At 39.5% G+C, this 24,906-nt stretch overlaps 1 protein-coding gene across 21 annotated transcripts in view; it reads left to right on the forward strand.

The window, feature by feature from the left end:
* The window catches only part of HHLA2 (HHLA2 member of B7 family), a 160,638-nt gene that overhangs the window by 68,988 nt on the left and 66,744 nt on the right, over positions 1–24,906 (forward strand). Inside the window, exon 2 of one of the 21 annotated variants that reach the window (XM_055568092.1) lies at positions 11,960–12,135. The exons of the other annotated variants lie outside the window; for them this stretch is intronic. The gene's annotated coding sequence lies outside the window, so the exon portion shown is untranslated. The remainder of the gene's footprint in view (positions 1–11,959; positions 12,136–24,906) is intronic. 21 annotated transcript variants of the gene reach the window in all.

Here is a 24,906-nt window from a genome sequence, read left to right on the forward strand (position 1 = left end):
AAAGTGCTGCACTCAATATGCCAGCAAATTTGGAAAACTCAGCATTGGCCACAGGATTGGAAAAGCTCAGTTTTCATTCCAATCCCAAAGAAAGGCAATGCCAAAGAATGCTCAAACTACCGCACAATTGTACCCATCTCACACGCTAGTAAAGTAATGCTCAAAATTCTCCAACCGAGGCTTCAGCAATATGTGAACCGTGAACTTCCAGATGTTCAAGCTGGTTTTAGAAAAGGCAGAGGAACCAGAGATCAAATTGCCAACATCCGCTGGATCATGGAAAAAGCAAGAGAGTTCCAGAAAAACATCTATTTCTGCTTTATTGACTATGCCAAAGCCTTTGACTATGTGGACCACAATAAACTGTGGAAAATTCTGAAAGAGATGGGAATACCTGACCACCTGACCCGCTTCTTGAAAGACCTGTATGCAGGTGAGGAAGCAACAGTGAGAACTGGACATGGAACAACAGACTGGTTCCAAATAGGAAAAGGAGTATGTCAGGGGTGTATATTGTCACCCTGGTTATTTAACTTCTATGCAGAGTACATCATGAGAAGCTGGGCTGGAAGAAGCACAAGCTGGAATCAAGATTGCCAGGAGAAATATCAGTAACCTCAGATATGCAGATGACACCACCCTTATGGCAGAAAGTGAAGAGGAACTAAAGAGCCTCTTGATGAAAGTGAAAGTGGAGAGTGAAAAAGTTGGCTTAAAGCTCAACATCCAGAAAACGAAGATCATGGCATCGGGTCCCATCACTTCATGGCAAATAGATGGGGAAACAGTGGAAACAGTGTCAGACTTTATTTTTTTGGGCTCCAAAATTACTGCAGATGGCGATTACATTCATGAAATTAAAAGACACTTACTCCTTGGAAGAAAAGTTATGACCAACCTAGATAGTATATTGAAAAGCAGAGACATTACTTTGCCAACAAAGGTCCATTTAGTCAAGGCTATGGTTTTTCCAGTGGTCATGTATGGATGTGAGAGTTGGACTGTGAAGAAAGTTGAGTGCCAAAGAAATGATGCTTTTGAGCTGTGGTGTTGGAGAAGACTCCATGGAGAAGACATGGTGGTTGACAGGGAGGCCTGGGGTGCTGCGATTTATGGGGTTGCAATGAGTCAGACATGATTGAGGGACTGAACTAACTGAACTGAACTGAGCGACTGAACTGAACTGAAGGCCCGCTGACTTCACACTCCAGAATATCTGGCTCTAGGTGAGTGACCACACCATTATAGTTATTTGGATCGTTATAACCTTTGTGTATAGTTCCTGTGCTCTGTTAGGTCCTTGCCCAGTCTCTCCTTTATTGTGCCCGTCCTTGCATGAAATGTTCCCTGATTTTTATATTCACATCTAATTCATACAAGAATATATATACTTTCTAGTTACACAGATCTGCTTTTTACCTCTGTGAAATGGATTTTAATATGAAGATCTGGTTCAAGGAGAAAATCCCTCACTTTATTTTCTATCACTATATAATTGGTCTGAAATGATAAGCACTTGATTAACTGAAATCTAAATACTTTTCTGTGCATGTGTCCAGCTATCTGCTTTTATTTTGGACACAGTTTGTTGAGACAGACAATATTTTATTGACAATTTTGCATTTCCCCCAACTTTCATGCCTTGCTAATTTACTTTGATTTGTTCAGTTTACAGCTTGAAGACTTTTTGATTTAGACAATTTAAGACGTTCAGTTCTGTTCAAGACAAGTAATAGATTTTTTTTTTTTTAATTAGCTTTTTTCTTTTCTCCAATTCCGTTGTGGTCACTTCCTTAGTATTTCCTTTCTGCAAGGGATTTTTCTCAGGTGAGGAAAGTGCCTTTAACTAGTCTGGTAACTCAGAAGAGAATGTGCAACAACATGTCCTGCAATTGAAGAGAGAGGGAATAGAAAGGAAGAGGTGATAAGGTGTTCTTTTCTTCCACTTTTCCTTCTGAGGCTCCATTTCCTTCCAATTGGCAGGAAAATAGCACCAATTGATAGGAAAGAAAACCTCATGGAATCTGCACTCTCTATTGTCTTCTGTGAACTTAAGAGTCCTCCTTTTTTCCTTTTCTTTATCCCTGTCTCTTGGTTGCTTTATTGGTTTAGGGGGGAAAAAAAGTAAACTTTCACCTCCCCTCCCCTTTTAATATGCAGCAGTTTAATTAGGGTATATCTTGGTCCTGAGTATTCTGTATCACTATTTCTGGAACATAGGATGTTCTTTTAATCAAAATTCAATTTTATCTTCATTTCAGAGAATTTTTTTGTTTTTTCCTTTGATTTATCAGGATATCTCAAGTCTTTCTGTACTACGGTATGAAATAAGAGAATGTTCTAACCATGATGTCATCTGCCTCTGATTCCTGGCACAGAGTCCTAAAACACTTGTAATTTCCTAGGGAAAAGGAATACTAGGAGTATCTCCAGTTCTGATACTTGTCTTTGATGTCCTTTCTGACATAGAGCTCCTGAAACCCCTGCAGATTCCTGAGTAAAAAAAATACTAGGAATGTCTTTTGTTCTAATAAGGCATCTCTTGGTGGACCCTTAAATAGCTCTTGGATAGGGACTGGTTCCCAGAAAGATCAGCAAGACTAGAAAGCCTGGCCCCCACTTCACTGAGAGAAAAGGCAAAGGCCAAAAATAGTTAATCAATGATTATACCTGTGTAATGAAGCCTCTATAAAATTTCCAATTCTGTGGGGATCAGAGAGCTTCCATATGGGTGACCACATTCACATACCAGTAGGGGTGATACATCCCAGCTCCATGTGGACGTCCCAGAAGCTCCTGCACTTGGGGCCCTCCAAGACCTTGCCTGTGTAACTCTTCATCTGACTCTGTGTTCTTTATCATATCCTTTCATCAACTGACAAAGATGAGTGTTTCTTTGAGTTCTGTGAGCTGCTCCACCAAATAATCAAATCCAGTGTGGAGGAGGTTATAGGAATCTCCAATTTATAGCCAAGTCAGACAGAATTTGTGGATAACCTAGGGACCTACTCGGAGAAGGCAATGGCACCCCACTCCAGTACTCTTGCCTGGAAAATCCCATGGATGGAGGAGCCTAGTGGGCTGCAGTCCTTGGGGTCACTAAGAGTCCGACATGACTGAGCGACTTCACTTTCATTTTCACTTTCATCCATTGGAGAAGGAAATGGCAACCCACTCCAGTGTTCTTGCCTGGAAAATCCCAGGGACAGGGGAGCCTGGTAGGCTGCCCTCTATGGGGTCGCACAGAGTCAGACATGACTGAAGCGACTTAGCAGCAGCAGCAGCAGGGACCTACTACTGGAGATTGGCCTCTGAAGTAGGGGACAGTCTTGTGGAACTCAATGAGTCCTTAACCTATGGAATCTGACAATATCTCCAGTAAATAGGGTTAGAATGTTAAATCATAACAGTACCCAGCTGGTGTAACAGAATTGCTTTGGTGAGGCAAAATCCCCCACACATTTGATGACCAAAAGTATCAGCAGTAGTTTTCTGTGTGAATAGTATAGAAGGTACATGGAGAAAACTGTAGGTTTTTTTATTTATTTATTTTTTAATTACTTTATTCATTTTAATTGGAGGCTAATTACTTTACAATATTGTAATGGCTTTCACCATACATCTACACGAATCGGCCATGAGTGTACACATGTCCCCCATCCTGAACTCCCTTCCCACCTCCCTCCCCATTCCATCGCTCAGGGTCATCCCAGTATACTGGCCCTGAGTGCCCTGTTTCATGCATTGAACTTGGACTAGTGATCTATTTCACATATGGTAATATACATGTTTCAGTGCTATTCTCTCAAATAATCCCACCCTCGCCTTCTCCCACAGAGTCCAAAAGTCTGTTCTTTATCTCTGTGTCTCTTTTGCTGTCTCGCATATAGGGTCTTCATTACTATCTTTCTAAATTCTATATATATGTGTTAATATACTGTATTAGTGTTTTTCTTTCTGACTTCACTCTGTATAATAGGCTCCAGTTTCATCCACCTCATTAGAACTGATTCAAATGTATTCTTTTTAATGGCTGAGTAATATTTCATTGTGTATATGTACCACAGCTTTCTTATCCATTCGTCTGCCAGTGGACATCTAGGTTGCTTCAAGGTCCTAGCTATTGTAAACAGTGCTGCGATGAACATTGCGGTACATGTGTCTCTTTCAATTCTGGTTTCCTTTGTGTGTATGCCCAGCAGTGGGATTGCTGAGTCATATGCAAGTTCTGTTTCCAGTTTTTTAAGGAATCTCCACACTGTTCTCCATAGTGGCTGTACTAGTTTGCATTCCCACCAACAGTGTAAGAGGGTTCCCTTTACTCTATACCTTCTCCAGCATTTATTGCTTGTAGACTTTTGGATAGCAGCCATTCTAACCTGCGTGAGATGGTACCTCATTGTGGTTTTGAATTGCATTTCTCTGATAATGAGTGATTTTGAGCATCTTTTCATGTGTTTGTTAGCCATCTGTATGTCTTCTTTGGAGAAATGTCTATTTAGTTCTGTTTCCTTGATTGTGTCGTTTATTTTTCTGATATTGAGCTGCATGAGCTGCTTGTATATTTTTGAGATTATTTCTTTTTCAGTTGCTTCATTTGCTATTATTTTCTCACATTCTGAAGACTGTCTTTTCACCTTGCTTATGATTTCATTCATTGTGCAAAAGCCTTTAAGTTTAATTAGGTCCCATTTGTTTATTTTTGCTTTTATTTCCATTACTCTGGGAGGTGGTGTGACTCATGTCAGAGAGTGTTTTGCCTATGTTCTCCTCTAGGAGTTTTATAGTTTCTGGTCTTACATTTAGATCTTTAATCCATTTTGAGTTTATTTTTGTGTATGGTGTTAGAAAGTGTTCTAGTTTCATTCTTTTACAAGTGGTTGACCAGTTTTCCCAGCACCACTTGTTAAAGAGATTGTCTTTTCTCCATTGTATATTCTTGCATCTTTCATCAAAGATAAGGTGTCCATAGGTGCATGGATTTATCTCTGGGCTTTCTATTTTGTTCCATTGATCTATATTTCTGTCTTTGTGCCAGTACCATACTGTCTTGACGAATGTAGCTTTGTAGTATAGTCTGAAGTCAGGCAGGTTGATTCCTCCAGTTCCATTCTTCTTTCTCAAGATTACTTTGGTGATTTAGGGTTTTTTGTATTTCCATACAAATTGTGAAATCATTTGTTCTAGTTCTCTGAAAAATACCATTGGTAGCTTGATAGGGATTGCATCAAATCTATAGATTGCTTTGGGTAGTATACTCATTTTCACTATATTCTTCTCATCCATGAACATGATATATTTGTCTCATCTTTGATTTCTTTCATCAGTGTTTTGTAGTTTTCTATATATAGGTCTTTAGTTTCTTTAGGTAGATTTATTCCTACATATTTCATTCTTCTTGTTGCAATGGTGAATGGAATTGTTTCCTTAATTTCTCCTTCTGTTTCTCATTGTTAGTGTATAGGAATGCAAGGGATTTCTGTGTATTAATTTTATATCCTGCTGATTTACTATATTCATTGATTCGCTCTAGTAATTTTCTGGTGGAGTCTTTAGGGTTTTGTGTGTAGAGGATCATGTCATCTGCAAACAGTGAGAATTTTATTTCTTATTTTCCAATCTGAATTCCTTTTATTTCTTTTTCTTCTCTGATTGCTGTGGCTAAAACTTCCAAAACTATGTTGAATAGTAATGGTGAGAGTGGGCACCCTTGTCTTGTTCCTGACTTTAGGGGAAATGCTTTCAATTTTTCACCAATGAGGATAATGTTTGCTGTGGGTTTGTCATATATAGCTTTTATTATGTTGAGATATGTTCCTTCTATGCCTGCTTTCTGGAGGTTTTTTTTTTTTTTTTCTCATAAATGGATATTGAATTTTGTCAAAGGCTTTCTCTGCATCTATTGAGATAATCATATGGTTTTTAATCTTTCATTTTGTTAATATGGTGTATTACATTGATTGATTTGTGAATACTGAAGAATCCTTGCATCCTTGGGGTTTTAAAGCCCACTTGGTCATGATGTGTGATCTTTTTAATATGTTGTTGGATTCTGTTTGCTAGAATTTTGTTAAGGATTTTTGCATCTGTGTTCATCAGTGATATTGGCCTGTAGTTTTCTTTTTTGTGGCATCTTTGTCTGGTTTTGTTATTAGGGTGATGGTGGCCTCAGAGAATGAATTTGGCAGTTTACCTTCCTCTGCAATTTTCTGGAAGACTGTAAGAAGGACAGGTGTTACCTCTTCTCTAAATTTTTGATAGAAATCACCTGTGAAGCCATCTGGTCCTGGGCTTTTTGGTTTGTTGGAAGATTTTTTATTTCAGTTTCGATGTCTGTGCTTGTGATGGGTCTGTTAAGATTTTCTTTCTTCTGGGTTCTGTTTTGGAAAGTTATACTTTTCTAAGAATTTGTCCATTTCTTCCAAGTTGTCCATTTTATTGGCATATAGTTATTGATAGTAGTCTCTTATGATCCTTTGTATTTCTGTGTTGTCTGTTGTGATTTCTGCATTTTCATTTCTAATTTTGATGATTTGCTTCTTCACCCTCTTTTTCTTGATAAGTCTGGCTATGCTATGCTATGCTATGCTATGCTATGCTATGCTAAGTCACTTCAGTCGTGTCCGACTCTGTGCGACCCCATAGATGGCAGCCCACCAGGCTCCCCCATCCCTGGGATTCTCCAGGCAAGAACATTGGAGTGGATTGCCATTTCCTTCTCCAATGCATGAAAGTGAAAAATGAAAGTGAAGTTGCTCAGTCGAGTCCAACCCTCAGCGACCCCATGGACTGCAGCCCTCCAGGCTCCTCCATCCATGGGATTTTCCAGGCAAGAGTACTGGAGTGGGGTGCCATTGCCTGGTTTGTCTATTTTATTTATCTTCTCAAAGAACCAGCTTTTAGTTTTGTTGATTTTTGCTGTAGTCTCCTTTGTTTCTTTTTCATTTATTTCTGCCCTAATTTTTAAGACTTCTTTCCTTCTACTAACCCTGGGGTTCTTCATTTCTTCTTTTTCTAGTTGCTTTAGGTGTAAAGTTAGCTTATTTATTTGATTTTTGTCTTGTTTTTTGAGGTAAACTTGTATTGCAATGAACCTTCCCCCTTAGCACTACTTTTACTGAATCCCATAGGTTTTGGGTTGTCGTGTTTTCATTTTCATTTGTTTCTATGCATATTTTGATTTCTTTTTTGATTTCTTCTGTGATTTTTTGGTTATTCAGAAGTGTGTTGTTTAGCTTCCATATGTTTGTATTTTAAATAGTTTTTTTTTTTTTTTTCTGTAGATGACATCTAATCTTACTGCATTGTGGTCAGAAAAGATGCTTGAAATTATTTCAATTATTTTGAATTTACCAAGGCTGGATTTATGGCCCAGGATGTGATCTATCCTGGAGAATGTTCCATGTGCACTTGAGAAAAAGGTGAAATTCATTGTTTTGGGGTGAAATGTCCTATAGATATAAATTAGGTCTAACTGGTCCATTGTATCATTTAAAGTTTGTGTTTCCTTCCTAATTTTCTGTTTGGTTGGTCTATCCATAGGTGTGAGTGGGGTATTAAAGTCTCCCACTATTATTGTGTTATTGTTAATTTCCCCTTTCATACTTGTTAGCATTTGTCTTACATATTGCGGTGCTCCTATGTTGGATGCATATATATTTATAATTGTTATATCTTCTTCTTGGATTGATCCTTTGATCATTATGTAGTGTCCTTCTTTGTCTCTTTTCATGGCCTTTATGTCAAAACCTAGTTTATCTAATATGAGTATTGCTACTCCTGCTTTCTTTTGTTCTCCATTTGTGTGGAATATCTTTTTCCCACCCTTTGCTTTCAGTCTGTATGTGTCTCTTGTTTTGAGGTGGGTCTCTTGTAGACAGCATATATAGGGGTCTTGTTTTTGTATCCATTTAGCCAATCTTTGTCTTTTGGTTGGGACATTCAACCCATTTACATTTAAGGTAACTGTTGATAAGTATGATCCCATTTCCATTTACTTTATTGTTTTGGGTTCAAGTTTATAAAACTTTTCTGTGTTTCCTGTCTAGAGAAGATCCTTTAGTATTTGTTGAAGAGCTGGTTTGGTGGTGCTGAATTCTCTCAGCTTTTGCTTGTCTGTAGAGCTTTTGATTTCTCCTTCAGATTTGAATGAGATCCTTGCTTGGTATAGTAATCTGGGTTGTAGGTTTTTCTCTTTCATCACTTTAAGTATGTCCTGCCATTCCCTCTGGCCTGAAGAGTTTCTATTGAACAATCAGCTGTTATGGGAATCCCCTTGAATTTTATTTGTTGCTTTTCCTTTGCTGCTTTTAATATTTGCTCTTTGTGTTTGATCTTTGTTAATTTGATTAATGTGTCTTGGGATGTTTCGCCTTGGGTTTATCCTGTTTGAGACTCTCTGGGTTTCTTGGACTTGGGTGGTTATTTCCTTTCCCATTTTAGGGAAGTTTTCAACTATTATCTCAAGTTTTTTCTCATGACCTTTCTTTTTGTCTTCTTCTGGGACTCCTATGATTCAAATATTGGGGTGTTTAACATTGTCCCAGAAGTCTCTGAGGTTGTCCTCATTTAATTCTTTTTTCTTTTTCCCTCTCTGCTTCATTTATTTCCACCATTCTATCTTCCACCTCACTTATCCTGTCTTCTGCCTCAGTTATTCTACTGTTGGTTCCCTCCAGAGTGCTTTTGGTCTCAGTTATTGCATTATTCATTATTGATTGACTGTTTTTTATTTCTTCTAGGTCCTTGTTAAACATTTCTTGCCTCTTCTCAGTCCTTGTCTCTAGTCTATTTATCTGTAATTCCATTTTGTTTTCAAGATTTTGGATCATCTTTACTATCATAATTCTGAATTCTTTTTCAGGTAAGCTGTTTATCTCCCCCTCTTTTGTTTGGTTTGGTGGGCATTTATCATGCTCCTTTACCTGCTGAATATTTCTCTGCCTTTTCATTTGTTTATATTGATGTGTTTGGGGTGGCCTTTCTGTAGGCTGGAAGTTTGTGATTCCTCTTTATTGTGGAGGTTTCTCCCTGTGGGTGGGGTTGGATTAGTGGCTTGTCAAGGTTTCCTGGTTAGGGAAGCTTGCATCTGTGTTCTGGTGGGTGGAGCTGGATCTCTTCTCTATGGAATGCAACGAAGTGTCCATTAGTGAGTTTTGAGATGTCTATGGGTTTGGTGTGACTTTGGGCAGCCTGTATTTTAATGCTCAATGCTATGTTCCTATGTTGCTGGAGAATTAGCATGGTATGTCTTGCTCTGGAACTTGTTGGCTCTTGGGTGGAGCTTAGTTTCAGTGTAGGTATGGAGGCTTTTGAATGAGTTCTTGTTGATTAATGTTTCCTGGAGTCAGGAGTTTTCTGGTGTTCTCAAGTTTTAGATTTAAGTCTCCTGCCCCTGGCTTTCAGTCTTAATTTTACAGTAGCCTCAAGACTTCTCCATCCATACAACACAGATGATAGAACATCTAGGTTAATGGTGAAAAGATTCTCCAGTCAGGGTCACCCAGAGAGGTTCACAGAGTTACATGGAGAAGAGAAGAGGGATGAGGGAGATAGAGGTGACCAGGAGGAGAACAGGGGGAATCAAAAGGGGAGAGAGCAAGCTAGCCAGTAATCAATTCCCTATGTTGTCTCCACAGTCTGGAACACCCAGAGAGATTCACAGAGTTAAGTAGAGAAGAGAAGGGGAAGGGAGAAGATATAGGTGACCTGTGGGAGAGAAGGGAGAGTCAAAAGGGGAGAGAGCAATCAAGTCAGTAATCACACCCCTAAGTAAAAATGGTTACTGAAGATTAGATTAAAAGGTCCAGAATTGATAACAAATACCAAAAAGCAAAGATTAAAAATCAGGAGTAGAGATTAGACTCTGAAAAATACAATATTAAAAATACAAAACAAAATCAATCACAAAAATTGTAAAAAAAAATATATGAAATTTGCTTCTAAAATAGCATCTCTTATTTTTTTGCAAGGTAATAATAGGTTATAAAAATTAAGATTAAAGGAGTAATAAAGAACTTCAAAATTAAAAAATGACAATAGTAAAAGTATATCTAGGAATTTCTCTGGAGTGGTTGAGGGCAGTGTGGGATCAGTTCAGTTTCAGATAGTTCCTTACTCCATCTTATACTTCTTCTCAAGGTTTATAGGCCCTTCCAATGCTTCTGATCAGATCAGATCAGATCAGTCGCTCAGTCGTGTCCGACTCTTTGCGACCTCATGAATCGCAGCACGCCAGGCCTCCCTGTCCATCACCAACTCCCGGAGTTCACTGAGACTCACGTCCATTGGGTCAGCGATGCCATCCAGCCATCTCATCCTCTGTCATCCCCTTCTCCTCCTGCCCCTAATCCCTCCCAGCATCAGAGTCTTTTCCAATGAGTCAACTCTTCGCATGAGGTGGCCAAAGTACTGGAGTTTCAGCTTCAGCATCATTCCTTCCAAAGAACTCCCAGGGCTGATCTCCTTCAGAATGGATTGGTTGGATCTCCTTGCAGTCCAAGGGACTCTCAAACTACAGGGTGTTAATCTGTTGTCCCTGTCACTTCCAGAGCGGTTCCCTGTTTGTTTATTTTGGCCTCTCTGTTTGAAAGTCTCTTCAGTGTCTTATTTCCATCCTGACACAAGGGGCGACGGTGGTAGGTTTTAAAAATAATAATAATAATAATAATAATTTACTTTTAGTAGCATCTCTTTTGTATTGTGTGTGCGCGTGTGAAGTCACTTCAGTCATGTCTGACTCTTTGTGACCCCATGGCCTGTAGCCTGCCAGGCTCCTCTGTCCATGGGATTCTCCAGGAAAGAATCTACTGGAGTGGATTGCCATGCCCTCCTCCAAGGGGTCTCCCCAACCCAGGGATTGAACTCGCATCTCCTGTGACTACTAAATTGCAGTCGAATTCCTTACCACTGAGCCACTGGGGAAGCCCCTTTTGTATTAGTGTGTGTGTGTGTGTGTGTGTGTGTGTTAGTTGCTCAGTTATTCCCGATTCTTTGCAACCCCATGGATTGCAGCCCACCACATTCCTCTGTCCATGGGATTTTCCAGGCAAGGATACTGGAGTGGTTTGCCATTTCCTTCTCTACCTTTTGTGTTTAGTTAGTTCTATATTCTTATTCTCTCTCAGAGTTTTCATGCTTATTTTGTTTCCTTAGAAATGCAATCCCATTTTATCTTATTATTTCATTTATATTTTTTTTTGTGTGTGTATTTATTTTATTGTATACATGTTCTGGGTATTACTTTCAAGAAGATATGGACTGAATGTGTTGGGTTGGTCAAAACGTTCATTTGAGTGAAAAACCCAAATGAACGTTTTGGCCAACCCAGTAGGTGAAGGCTTTCTCTTCTTTGAACTGTTTTATTTTAGATTGGACTTTATCTTTTAGTCATTAGTATGCTATTCTTGAACCCCCACTCCTTCTTGGACTATGATATATATTACATATTTACTGTAACAGTTCTTTATTTTGCTCAGTGATTAGTCAGATTGCTCTAACTGGTATGTGTGTGATGCAGTCTCAATATTTTTTTTAAATCTAAGATCTGTGATACTATCATAATCACAGGATACCACCTTGCATCAAGGAACTCTTTGAAGGCTGGGTATTTTGTATTCTATTCTTATTTTCTTGGTCTGAGTTATTAGCCAAGGGTAGACTTTAAGCTTTGTGCAGTTCTTTTTAGGTACCTGGGCTGAAATCTTTTAATCTTCTTAATGTTCCATTCCAGTGTTTATATCTGTTAATTAAAGTGTGTGTGTGTGTGTGTAGTTTTCTAAGGGAGAATGTGTCAGAGAGCTTGGATGGTTTCGTTCTTTTAAAGATATAGTTGTGTAAGCTCTATTTTTATTGTAGAGTCAACTCCATTGTTTATGTTTGGATTTCTTTCCTACTACTCCTTAGTCAAGGAAAAAAAGGAGAAAAGTGGTTTCTCTCTAAATTCGGGTTTGTTTCCTAGGGCTCCTATAACAAATTACCACATGGTAGCTTACAATAACAAAACAGTCTCTCACAATCCTGAAGGCTAGAAGTCTGAAATGAAGGTTTCTGCAAGACACACTCCTTCAGAACCTCTAGGGGAGAATCCTGCCCTGCCTCTTCCAGCTTCTGGTGACTGCTTGTGTTCCTTTGCTTGTGAGTATAACTCCAGTCTCTGCCTCTATCTTCTCATAGACTTCTTCCCTGTGTGTATATCTGTGTCCTTTCCTGTATCTGAGTTTAGGACATAACCTAATCCTACATGATCTTGTCATAATCCTTACTCTGATTACATCTGCAGAGACTCTATTTCCAAATAAACACACATGGTAGACATGAACTTTGTGGGGACATTGGTTAACCCACTATAGGTATGCTAGAAAGAACTTTGAAGATTTCGTTAATACACCTACAAATCTACTAGGTTACTGAGGGTTGGCTGTATCCCCTCTATTGAAGGCCACAGATCATGTCTTGCAAGGGCTTCCCCAGTGGCTCAGCAGGTAAAGAATCTGCCTGCAATGCAGGAGACACAGGAGATGCTGGTTCAATCCCTGGGTTAGGAAGATCCCCTGGAGGAGAAAATGGCAACCCACTCCAGAATTCTTGCCTGGACAATCCCATGAACAGAGGAGCCTGGCGGGCTGCAGTCCAAAGGGTCACAAAGAGTCGGGCACAACTGAGCACCTAAGCAAGCAAGCATGCACGCACGCATGTCCTGCAGACCCCAGTCTCTCTAGATCTGGTAAATTGTTCCTTTAGCCCAAGGTAATAAGTATTTTCTTCTCTGTTGCTAGCCATGGGGTGCAGCAGCATCCTTGGTAGTTTCCCTTAACCCTGCCCTTAGCTTTGTAAACAACCTCATTAATAAATTCTTATTGACTGCCACAATGTATTGTCACATTTGTGTGATTCTTACAATGGATTTTAAAGGTAGTGTTTCTAATTCTTAATTTCTAAGAATTAGAATGGGTTTTTCAGATATATGCTTTGTGACATTAAAAATTTTTTACTCATTTAATGAGATTTTTAGATTATTTTGTGTGCTATCAAGTTTTTCTTTATGTATTCAGATTGGATTTTCAACTTCAATCTTTAATGTGCTGTAGTGACCTGGGTTCTCTAGGAAACAGAACCTGAAGCAAGTATTAAAATGTTGATACTTTATTTGGGACATGCAAACCTAGGGTAGTAAGAGAGTAGGAAACTGGAAAGGAGGCAAGGAAAGATGGGAAGCTCTGTGAAGGACTGGATTACCATGTTGATTACTTCATGAGTAGCCAGAAAAGAGATCTGGCAGTTCTCTAGGTAGTTGCATTCATTCAGCATCAGAAACTTCCTGAATGGATTGCACAGTGATCTGTGTCACTAAGCAGTACACAGGAGGATGAAGCATGTATCTGAATTCCATCATCTGGCCCCTTTGATGGCAGCTCAGGATGCCAGGTTCCATGCTCTGCAGTATGGCATTTCATTCATACCTAGAATCACATGTCAAGAATCCTGGTAAGTGGCTGGTTGGCTCCGTTCTGCATGACAGTCAAAAGGGAGCGCCTGGAACTCATTAGCGAAATGACTACTGAGGTCCTAATGGTGACATCTGTGCAGCATTAGAGCTGAGGGGACCTGAAGAGGCACACACGATTTGGGTCCAGTGCATGTGGTGAGTTTCATTTTTAGATCCTTTGGATTCCTGGAGAAAACGCAACTTGATCACTGCGGCAGCCGTGAAAGTGTAGGGCGCAGATCTCCTGCTTTGCAGAGTATAATTGATTGACAGCCGCAGTTGCTACCCTTTGAGTTGTGGCCGTGCTAACCACGGGGCATGGTTGAGCTCTTCAGATGCTCTGCCATTATTGACTCAGCCGGTGACTGATACAGGCTCATTCCTGAGGGACATGAGGGTCCTCTGATGGATGACTAGCTGGAGCACAGGCTATGGACTGCTCAATGGCCTTGTCAAAACTTCCTGAGAATAGCACTGCAGTCTGATGTTCTTTTTACTTCATTTCCTCTTTTCTCCCCTCCTTTCACACCAGTCTGAAAGCTCTCCTGCCTCCTGTTTGCTCACCTTTACCCTCCACAGGAATTTCCTTCAATAAACCTCATGTTCATATTATCCCACCGTGATGTCTGCTTCTTGGTGGATATGTGATTAGTACAGTCATGCTCTGTTACCTGTTTAAACATTGTTAGATTTGATGTACTAATATGTTATCTAGATTTCCCTATCTATTTTCATATGGGAGCTCAGTTGATTATATTTTTCTCCTCATGCTGTCTTTGCTTGGTTTTAATACCAAGGTGATATTGTCCTTGAAGTTTGGTAGAATTCATCTGGAAAACCATCTGGGCCTGCTGAGTGAGAGAGAGAGAGAGTATAGGAAGGATTTAAAGTACTTTTTTTTTTTTTTTTTTTTTTACTAATTATAGGATTCTTTAAGCTTTCTATCTGTGTATGTGTGTGTAGCAGTTGTTTAAAGGAGAAATTCCTGGAAAACTTTTCAAATTGATTTGCAGAAGGTTGCTGATACTATCTTTTCAAATCTCAGCTTTATTCGTAGTTAGGTCACCTTTTCCATAATAATACTTTTTCTCATTTAACTTTGCCAGAAGTCTGTCTGTTGTTCATTTTTAGACTTATCTATCCATCAGTTTTTTTACTTTTCAGTTTTATATTTTCTATTTCATTTATTCCTATTTTCATGTTATTTTCTTTGTTCTTTGGTTATTTTTCCAATTTCTTGGATTTATGTTTATTTCATAAATGTTTAACATAATCATTTTTAATGTGTCTATGACTATAAATTTCCCTTAAAGGACTACTTTTATGGCTTTCACATGTTATATATGTTGTATTTTTTTGTTTGGTTATAATGAAAATTTTAGTTGGTAGTAATTCGAGAGTTACAGGAAAGTTACAAGAATATTAGTGTTCTTATTTACTTTCACCCAGTTTTCCCTATGTAAACATCTTACATAGTTGTGGTTCAGTTGTCAAAACTAAGAAATTAACAGTGGCAAAATACTACTAACTAAACTACAAATTTTATTTGAATTTCACTAGTTTTCCCACTACTATTTTCTGTTTCATCCAACCCAGAATATCACTTTACATTTAATAGTTATGCCTTCTATAGTGTTTTGCAATGTGACAGTTTCTCCCTCTTTCCTTACTTTTTGTGACCTTGAGAGTTTTGAGTTGTAATGATCAGATATTTTGTTGACTTCTCTCAGTTTGGCTTTGTCTGATGTTTCTCTCCTGATCGGGATTGTGAATTTTGTGCAGAATATTATACCAATGAAGTGCTTTCTTATCATATCAGTGGTACATGATATTCTGGTACCTGCTCACCAGGCTAAGGCAATGTCTGCCTCATTTTCCACTGTAAAGTTCCTCTTTTCCCTTCTCATACTCTGTTTGTTGCAAGTAATTGACTAAATCCAGCTGATACTCAAAGGGAGATAAATTAAGCTTCACCTCCTAAAGTGGGGATGGTATGTACTATATAGTCTTCAGAATTCTTTGATAAGGAAAAGTGTTATCTATTCAACCATTTAAATCAGTATGGACACACAAATTTTTTTTTTAATTTGAGGTTACAATCAATCCAATATTTATTTTGCTGCCTAAATTTTCCAGCTTTGCCCATTAGGGACTCTTTGAGGTCCTTTGATATGCTCCCACTTTTAAGCCTAGTACCTTATTGTCCCCCTCCATCAACCCCCAAATCAGTATCCCTAGACTACTCATACTTACCTAGAATAGAGCAAATATATTTCTCTAGAGAAAAATTCTAGACTAAATAAAATATTTTATCATAAGTTTTGATCCATGTTTATAAGAAAAAGCAAGTCTTACATGGATGAAAAGCAGTTGTATATCTTCGAAATTGCTTTCAGACAAAAAAAATATTTGAAGAATGCAAAATTTGTCAAAAGTGTCAATTAATATACTTGTGTTATTTTCATCAATCATAATTGTGTTGGAGTTAATAGCATAGTGTTCCCCTCTTACCTGTTGGAAAAAATCAGCTGACTTAATTGTTTTGAAATTTCTTGGCAAGTCTAAGTAATTCATTTGAATTATCAAGAGACATTTTATAGTATAATGGTCTGAATTCTGATTCTCAAAAGTTGTTAATCACTGGAAATTAACTACATCCAACATCCATATTGGCAATGAGAATGAATTTGCTTGTGTGTTATGATTATAGATTTGATTTCTCATCTCAGCAGATACAGAACTGGTGCATCTCAAGACTGATTTGAAAGCTTAAGAGACCATTTAAAATTTGGATTTGAGGAAGATAAGAGTACTTGGTGTGCTATTATATTATAAATATTTGTCTCTATGTCATTTATCCCAATATACAAGTATTATACACTATTTTAATGCAACATTTAACAGGCATATTTAGTCATTTTTATTTTAACAAATGGAGTTTTGGCAACTGTGTGCTAATATGCTCACATACAAATACTATTTCTTGTGTAAAATTTTACCATTCATCAAAATGCACTATAGATTTAGTAGAGGGCTAGAGCTTATAGATCTTCCAGGTTATTTTAAAGAAATAGAGTTGATAACACTTATTTTTCTCAGTTTACTACATGGAAACAGGTATCTGCATACAGTATATATACTTGGAAAATTGTTCCTCTCCTAGCAAACCTCTATTTTTTTCCAGTTATTTGATTTGCAAGTGGTTGAGAACAACACCTGGGAGGCTTGTCTTTCTGTGTTTTCTAATAAGCCTATAATCACTTTGTTAAGCCCCTAGGGGAAGCTTTGCCTAAACTGTCTCTTGAGTGGTCCCAAGTACTGACATAAATTGACAAATAATTAGACACATGTAAATATCCCCACTAAATTTGGACCTTGGGTTAATGCTTAATTATGTTATTTACTGCATGGTAAAACACTTCAGATGATGACTAACATTTTGAAAATATCAAATAATATCAAATATTAAGTATAATTTACTGAACCTGACTGAATGGATAAAGGGGAAAATGGAAATACTAACAGAGGGAAAGTCTTGCCAAGTTAACCTGTGCCAAAATTAATAATAAAATAGAACTCAATTCTTAATGTTACCTTCACAATCATCCAAATTTTCCCTATCTTTTCTTGTTTAGTCACTCAGTTGTGTCCAACTCGTTGCAACCCCATAGACTGCAGCACGCCAGGTTTCCCTGTCCTTCACCGTTTCCAAGAATTTACTCAAACTCATGTCTGTTGAATAAGTGATGCCATCCAACCATCTCATCTTCGGATGCCCCCTTCTTCTCCTGCCCTCAGTCTTCCTCAGCATCAGAGTCTTTTCCAATGAGTTGGCTCCAATGAATCCCTATCCCTTTGCCTAGATTTAATTTTGGACTGGGAATGGACATTGGGAGGGCATCAGATCTTGTCTCTTCCAACTAGAGACTGAGCTGGAAAACACAACACTTACTGTACATTTCATTTCGTCAACTAACTACCTGACATGAATTTTATGACTTTGAGGTTAATCTAAAATCTAAAGAGATGTCTATGCCCAAAACTGATTTATTCTATATAATAGCAGAGAAAATGGATGACATACAGTTGTTTTGGTGCTTATAGCTCACTTGGTATGAACAGAAGTGTGGTGTGTGCTCTACTGGCTTATCAGTCACCTGCCTGTTGGCTCCTGTTCACTTTCTGTCCCCTGCTCTGCATCACAGGAGCGATATTTCCCTGTCTCTCTTTCCCTTTGGCTTTTGGTAGGTTTGACTACAAGGAAGTACAGGCAGAAAGTTGAAGCCCTAAAGGGGAGAAGCCAGACTATTTCCCTCATCCTCCCCTCCTGGAGTGTCTCCTCTACCTCCCTGTGGGACTCCAGCCCCTACGCCCCTGACTGCTAACACCACCTTTCTTTGGTCCTCCAGTCCTAGAGGTTATAGCAACTTTTTGTTACTGCTCATCTCTGGACTTCCTATCTCATCCCAGTTGTTTCCCACCTCTCCCATCACCCATGTGGCCAGTTCCCTATAACTGATTTCTTCTTTGTGAAATACTTACAGTGCTTGCTGTTTCCTGGCTGGACTTTGTAGATTGCTATCTATGTCAGTGGACAGGTGTCAGTATGAGCAGTAGCCCCTGTTGATGTCCTGCTCAGAACTTGTTTGCCAGGCAGGTGAACCCCACTTCTGACTGTTATAAGTGTTGGCTACTGTTGGCTCATGGATGCACTCTTCTCCAGAGAATTGCCCTTGCCCACAGATACTTGTGGATTCTCAGGTGGTTCAGTGGTAAAGAACCTGTCTGCCAGTGCAGGAGATGTAAGAGACTTGGGTTTGATCCCTGGGTTGGGAAGATCTTCTGGAGGAGGGCATAGCAACCCACTCCAGTATCCTTGCCTGGAGAATCTCATGGACAGAGGAGCCTTGTGGGCTACAGTCAGTAGAGTGACAAAAAATCAGACAGAACTGAAGCGACTTCGCATGTGTGCGTAGTTCCCTAGGATGGTCCATGGCAAACGACTGACTGATTTGAGCATACAAAATGTTGATCCCTTGCCTCAAGAATGAGCAAAACTGTGGTGCTATTCAGGTTCCAGTGCTTCCAGTGTTTCTTGTCAGAGGTCAGACTTAGCCATGCCCATCTTTGCTTGGCTCCTTTCCCATCTCTGTCCTCCTTCCTTCACTTCCTTACAACTGTTTCTTGAAAGTATTACTCTTAGCAAATTGATTGCATGAGAATCTCCATCTCTGGCAGTGCTTCTAGGGAACCTGACCTGAGAAAGTATATTTCACAGAAGAAATGGAGAAAATCAGTTAATCTTCTGAGATGGTTAAATGGACATTATGAACAGAGCTTCCACTACAGTTCCTAACAGGGTAAAGATTGGTGACAATGAAAAAAAAACAAAAACAAAAACTGGGAATCTTGGAATATTCTGCAGCTGTTGGAGAATTCAGAGTTTAAATATATAGAAAAAGAATGCATTACAGAATTTAAAAGTTTTAGCCCTCACTTTTCTCCCCAGCCCCTATCTGAATTCTCCCTAATTTTATTGTTTTTTAGTTGCTAAGTTGTGTCCAGCTCTTTTCGACTCCGTGGACTGTAGCCCACCAGGCTCTTCTGTCCATATAATTGTCTAGACAAGAATTCTGGAGTGGGTTGCCATTTTCTTCTCCAGGGGATCTTCCCAACCCAGGGATTGAACCCACATCTCCTGCATTGGCAGGCAGATCCTTTACCACTGAGACACCAGGACTTTTCTCCCAAGCCCCCAACTAAATTCTCCCTAAGTCACAAGGCACGATTCAGATAATATATTTGAGAGGCTATGAATGGCTTCACAGAAGTGGTGCCATTTTCTCGTGAGCGTACGTTGATCCTAGCAGAAGTCTAGCTGGTCCCACGTTTAGTGTAGTTGTGTATCTCTTATTGCTGGACTGGACAGTGTGGAACACAGGTTGATTTTTGTCTTTGTGGCCACAAAGCTGGTAAGTTGACAGTCAAACTGTTATACTTACAAGTACTACTAGTACAAACAGAGAAAGAGACTAGAAGGGAAAGTAGAGGAGGTTTGGGGGCAACCATTGAACCATACTCCTTATTTTTGTGAACCTTTACTGTCTTGCCACCATTAGCAAAGCAAATCTATGGTCCTCTACTGTCTCTTTGAAAACAAGTTTTCTCCACTCCCACATCCCTACCCTTGTCTTTTGCCATTTAGTGGATTCCTTCTTCTATTGAACCTGTTCTTGAAAATCATTGCTTCTCAGTTTTTATGTATAACAATACCGTTGGGAGTTGGGGAGATTGGCAGGAGGAGAGGAGGGGCTTGCCTTGGCCCCAGATTTCAGCATGGCTATAACCACAGCTCTTTCCTCAATGGCTCCTGCAACTTCTTCCTGTCATAAGACAAGCTGAAAAGGCAATAGAAGGTAAGGAGAGGATGACAGAATGTGAAAAAAAGTATTTGTGTACCTACTGTAGAGCTAGGCATTTTCCTTCATCATGTTGTGGGGATTTCTATCCACTGCTACACCCAACCTCCATTTTACAGGTGAGGGAAGAGTTTAAAGACTGTTGTATTATCAAAGTCCTATAATTAGTAAGATTTGAAGCTGTAAGTAAAAAACCAAGCCTAACTAACTCCAGAACTCATGCTCTTACCTGCCTCCTGCAAAAGCAGCTACTGGTATTGATGACAAGATTCAGGTGGCCCCTGCCATGGAAGGAACCCACCATTCTGAATTGGATCTTGTCCCCCTTGCTCATCTGAATACAAAGATTTCTTGCCTACCCGAGAAATGTGCCAGACTCTGTGCCAAAATTCCTTTCTAGCTCTTCAGAACAAATGCCCTTTGTTTTCCTAGACGGGTTGTAACTGGGGCCTTTGTACTCATGTTAAGTCTTCCTTCAGAACCTCTCACTCTATGGAATTAAATTGAAGGTGGCTTAGCAAGTGTGTGCCAGGAGTGCATTCTGCTGCCTCTCTACCCTCAGGAGAGTCTGAGATCAGAACTGAGCCCTGGATATTTCCTACAAGTGCCTTGCACACTAAGCTTGCACAAAGCTGTGGCTTTGGGGACAAGGACGTTGGCAGTTGGAGAATCCTCAGATGTAAGCAAGAGAACATGGCCTCCTCCTACTACATGGAATGGGGGTACCATTCTCCTAGAGCTGAAGCATGTGCCCAGGGTGCCTGTCAGCGTGCCGCCTCAGAGCTGTGGGCCTCCCCTTCGCCACCTCACTCTCTAGGTCATCCTCCTGGTGAGTCAGTGTCTTTCTCAGAGGCTGCAGTTGTGGAACAAGCACTTCGTCCTCACCGCTGTGTCCTCACCCTCTGTGTGGTCTTGGGCAAGTCTGTTAACTCTTGCTACAGTTCATGTGTCATGTCAGAGAACAAGACTGGCTAGCATTCCAAGAAGCTTTCACTGTTGAGGTTTCTAATCTGTTTGGGTCGGCAAGGTATTAGATAAACTGAGATAATTTATCTGAAGGCGGGAACTTTCTCTTCTAGAAACTCAAGGGGTTGTGCTCTGAGATGATAAAAGCTCTGCCAGACACAACAGGTGATGGATGCCTTAGCTGAGTAATGAAGCCAACCAGGGATTGTTAGTCTATGTATATTTGGGGTTAAATGCTTTTTGTTAGAAAATGAGGCAGAATTAGAAGATTAATTGATATTTGGCCCAGTTTTAAATACTATTTACCAAACTCGAGATGGCTAGTCTGATCATTTTGAATGTTAAAAGCAGACCTACAGAAGCTGTTTTTTTCCCTGTGGGAGAAAGAGTCTTGATGCTTCTTCAAGTTCTTTGGAAAGTATGTCAGCTGACAGCTGGCTTTTCTTGATGTTCTAAAAGGGCACATAATAAGCATAAATATAAATATATGTGATGGTTTCTTAAGCTTGGTTGTTTTTAAACTAGAATGACATACCTTGCATTTTCTTTTCTCTTGATTTTCAAGTACATATCTGTCCCAGAAAAGTACCTCCATTCAAAAACCTGATCTATTTGTGTGGTCTCTATGTGACTGATGTTTATTTGGGTAATCTGATGTAGCAGAAGAGGAATATATTTAATCATCTAACCTTTACAATAAGGAACATTTAAAATGTCAGCATTTTATTTCAGGAACAGGTGAGCTATTGCACTGTAAAGCTTTATTTATTTATTTACACCCCACATCTTTCTGAAAAGGAACTCAAAGCAGCTTATAATAAAGGGTAAAATAATATGAAAAACAGGAAAGAGGAAACAGAGTAAATATTCCAACAACAAAAGTCAACATAGTTGCCGTGATGAAATATAAACCTCTAAGATTCTTAGAAACTGGGTAAGGTGAGAAGCAAATTATATCATCTTTAATATTCAGAAGAAGAGAACAAGTTCTTCTGGTTCAAAACTGAGATCACTATGAGAGCACATTATATAAGAGATGTTGGTTTAATCCCTTCAATAAATATTCAAGCACCTATTATGTAGCCAGATCTGTGTCTACATAGCTGGGGGCAAAGCTATGTAGATTTTGAGTGCTCTTTTCATGAAGCTCACAGTCTGTGGATGTCAATAAATATTAAACCTATTGATCTATAACCAATTACACTTTTATTTTGCATCAGTTAGGATTCCCAGGCAGCTCAGTGGTAAAGAATCCACCTGCCAAAGCAGGAGATACAAGAAACGTGGATTCAGTCTCTGGTATTCAATGGTAGTGTACTCCAGTATTCTTGCTGAGAAAATCCCATGGACAGGGGATCCTGGCAGGTTACAGTCCGTGGGGCCACAAAGAGTTGGACACAACTGAGCACGAATGCACGCACACTTTTGTATCAGTTAGTGAAATAGTACTAATTCTTAAATTCACTTAAATTTCTCTAGCTTATTATTCTTCCCTGATTTTCCAATCTAAGACCTGACAGATGAGTAGGCATCAACCAGGTTAAGAGAATAGAAGGAGAAGACTGGGTGGGCTGGAGAAGCTGAAGCGGGGCAGACAAGACTTCAAAGGCAGGTGGTGGCAAGCATGTCAGCAGTTCCCCGGTGCACTGATTCAGCTTTACTTTACCAAAGCGAAAATGTGGGTCCAAGAAGATAGCTTTTATTTCTTGAGAAATATTGGGCTTTTATTTTAAAATTACTGTGCTCAGTAAATTACATACTTTGAGTCTTATTTCTTTCAAATAAAACTTGGCAACCTTACATCAGTTCCCAAAATAACTTTAAAGAAAATTGGTCCCTGAAATCCAAAAAGCTGGGAAACATTGGTCTGCATAGGACCCTTAATAAATATGACTGGTGAGTTGTCTATAAGGATGATAAATGTTTAGAGTTGAAGCATGATTCAGTGACAGGATTTTCTCAGAGAACTAGGGTAATATCTTCTAAACACATAAGCCATGGCTGCCCTGGACAGTTATTTGAATACAGTGTACCGGGGCATCCCTCTCATAGGATGAGTGGAAATTGAAATCTAATCCTCATTCCTCTCCCCAAATTATATATGCTGGTTTAGTGTAGGGTCTTCCTGGAAGAAAGGGAGCCTTTTTTTTTTTTAATAGGAAGACACTGTGGCCATTGGCAATACACATTCACCTTTGTCTTCACTCTTCACCTTTTTCTTCCAGTGATCTAGTTTGATTCAAGGATAGAACTTAACAGGCTTGTAAATGTAGTGCAGTTTAGCTCTGTGATGTTCTTTCAGCCATGTATATTTTTAATGTGTACAACTCTTCTTCAATACCCTCTCAGTTCAGTTCAGTTAAGTCGTTCAGTGGTGTCCAACTCTGCGACCCCATGGACTGCAGCACGCCGGGCTTTCCTGTCCTTCACCATCTCCTGGAGCTTGCTCAAACTCTTGTCTATTGAGTTGGTGATGCTATCCAACTGTCTCATCCTCTGTCATCCCCTTCTCCTGCCTTCAATCTTTCCCAGCATCAGGGTGTTTTCCAAAGAGTCGGCTCTTTGCATCAGGTGGCCAAAGTATTGGAGCTTCAGCATCAGCTCTTCCAGTGAATATTCAGAATTGATTTCCTTTAGGATTGACTGGTTTGATCTCCTTGTTGACAAAGGGACTCTTAAGAGTCCCTTGACATCACAGTTTGAAAGCATCAGTTCTAACATCACAGTTTGAAAGCATTAGTTCTTTGGTGCTTAGCCTTTTTTAAGGTCCAACTCTCACATCCTTACATGACTACTGGAAAAACCATAGCTTTGACTAGACAGACTTTTGTCGGCAAAGTAATGTCTCTGCTTTTTAATACGCTGTCTAGGTTGATCATAACTTTTCTTCCAAGGAGCAAGCATCTTTTCATTTCATGACTGCAGTTACCATCTGCAGTGATTTTGGAGCCTAAGAAAATAAAGTCTGTCACTGTTTCCATTGTTTCTCCATCTATTTGCCATAAAGTGATGGGACCAGATGTCATGATCTTAGTTTTTTGAATGTGGAGTTTTAAGTCAGCTTTTTCACTTTCCTCTTTCACTTTCAAGAGGCTTTTTAGTTCCTCTTTGCTTTCTGCCATAAGGGTGGTGTCATCTGCATATCTGAGGTTATTGATATTTCTCCTGGCAATCCAGCCCAATATTTCGCATGATGTACTCTGCATATATGTTAAATAAGCAGGGTGACAATATACAGCCTTGAAATACTCCTTTCCCAATTAGGAACCAGTCAGTTGTTCCATGTCTGGTTCTAACGGTTGCTTCTCGACCTGCATACAGATTTCTCAGGAGGCAAGTAAGGTGGTCTGGTATTCCCATCTCTTGAAGAATTTTCCACAGTTTTTTATACCCACACAGCCAAAGGCTTTATTGTAGTCAATGAAGCAGAAGTAGATGTTTTTCTGGAATTCTCTTGCTTTTTCTATGATCCAACGATGTTGGCAATTTGATCTCTGGTTCCTCTGCCTTTTCTAAATCCATCTTGTACATCTGGAAGTTTTCAGTTCTCATACTGTTGAAGCCTAGCTTGGAGGATTTTTGAGCATTACCTTGCTAGTATGTGAAATGAGTGCAATTGTATGGTAGTTTGAACATTCTTTGGCATTGCCCTTCTTCGGGATTGCAATGAAAACTGACCTTTTCCAGCCCCGTGGTCACTGATGAGTTTTCCAAATTTGCTGAGACATTGAGAAATCATTGGAAAAGACCCTGATGCCCGGAAAGATCAAAGGCAGGAGGAGAAGGGGATGACAGAGGATGAGAGGGTTGGATGGCATCACGCACTCAATGAACATGAGTTTGAGAAAGCTCTGGGAGTTGGTGATAGACAGGGAAGCCTGGCATGCTGCAGTCATGGGATTGCATGGGATTGCAAAGAATCGGGCACTTCTGAGTGACCGAACTGAACTGAGTGCAGCACTTTGAAATAGCTCAATTGGAATTCCATCACCTCCACTACATTTGTTTGTAGTAATGCTTCCTAAGGCCCACTTG

The sequence above is a fragment of the Bubalus kerabau genome, chromosome 2 (assembly GCF_029407905.1).
Source record: "Bubalus kerabau isolate K-KA32 ecotype Philippines breed swamp buffalo chromosome 2, PCC_UOA_SB_1v2, whole genome shotgun sequence".
NCBI lineage: Eukaryota > Metazoa > Chordata > Mammalia > Artiodactyla > Bovidae > Bubalus > Bubalus kerabau.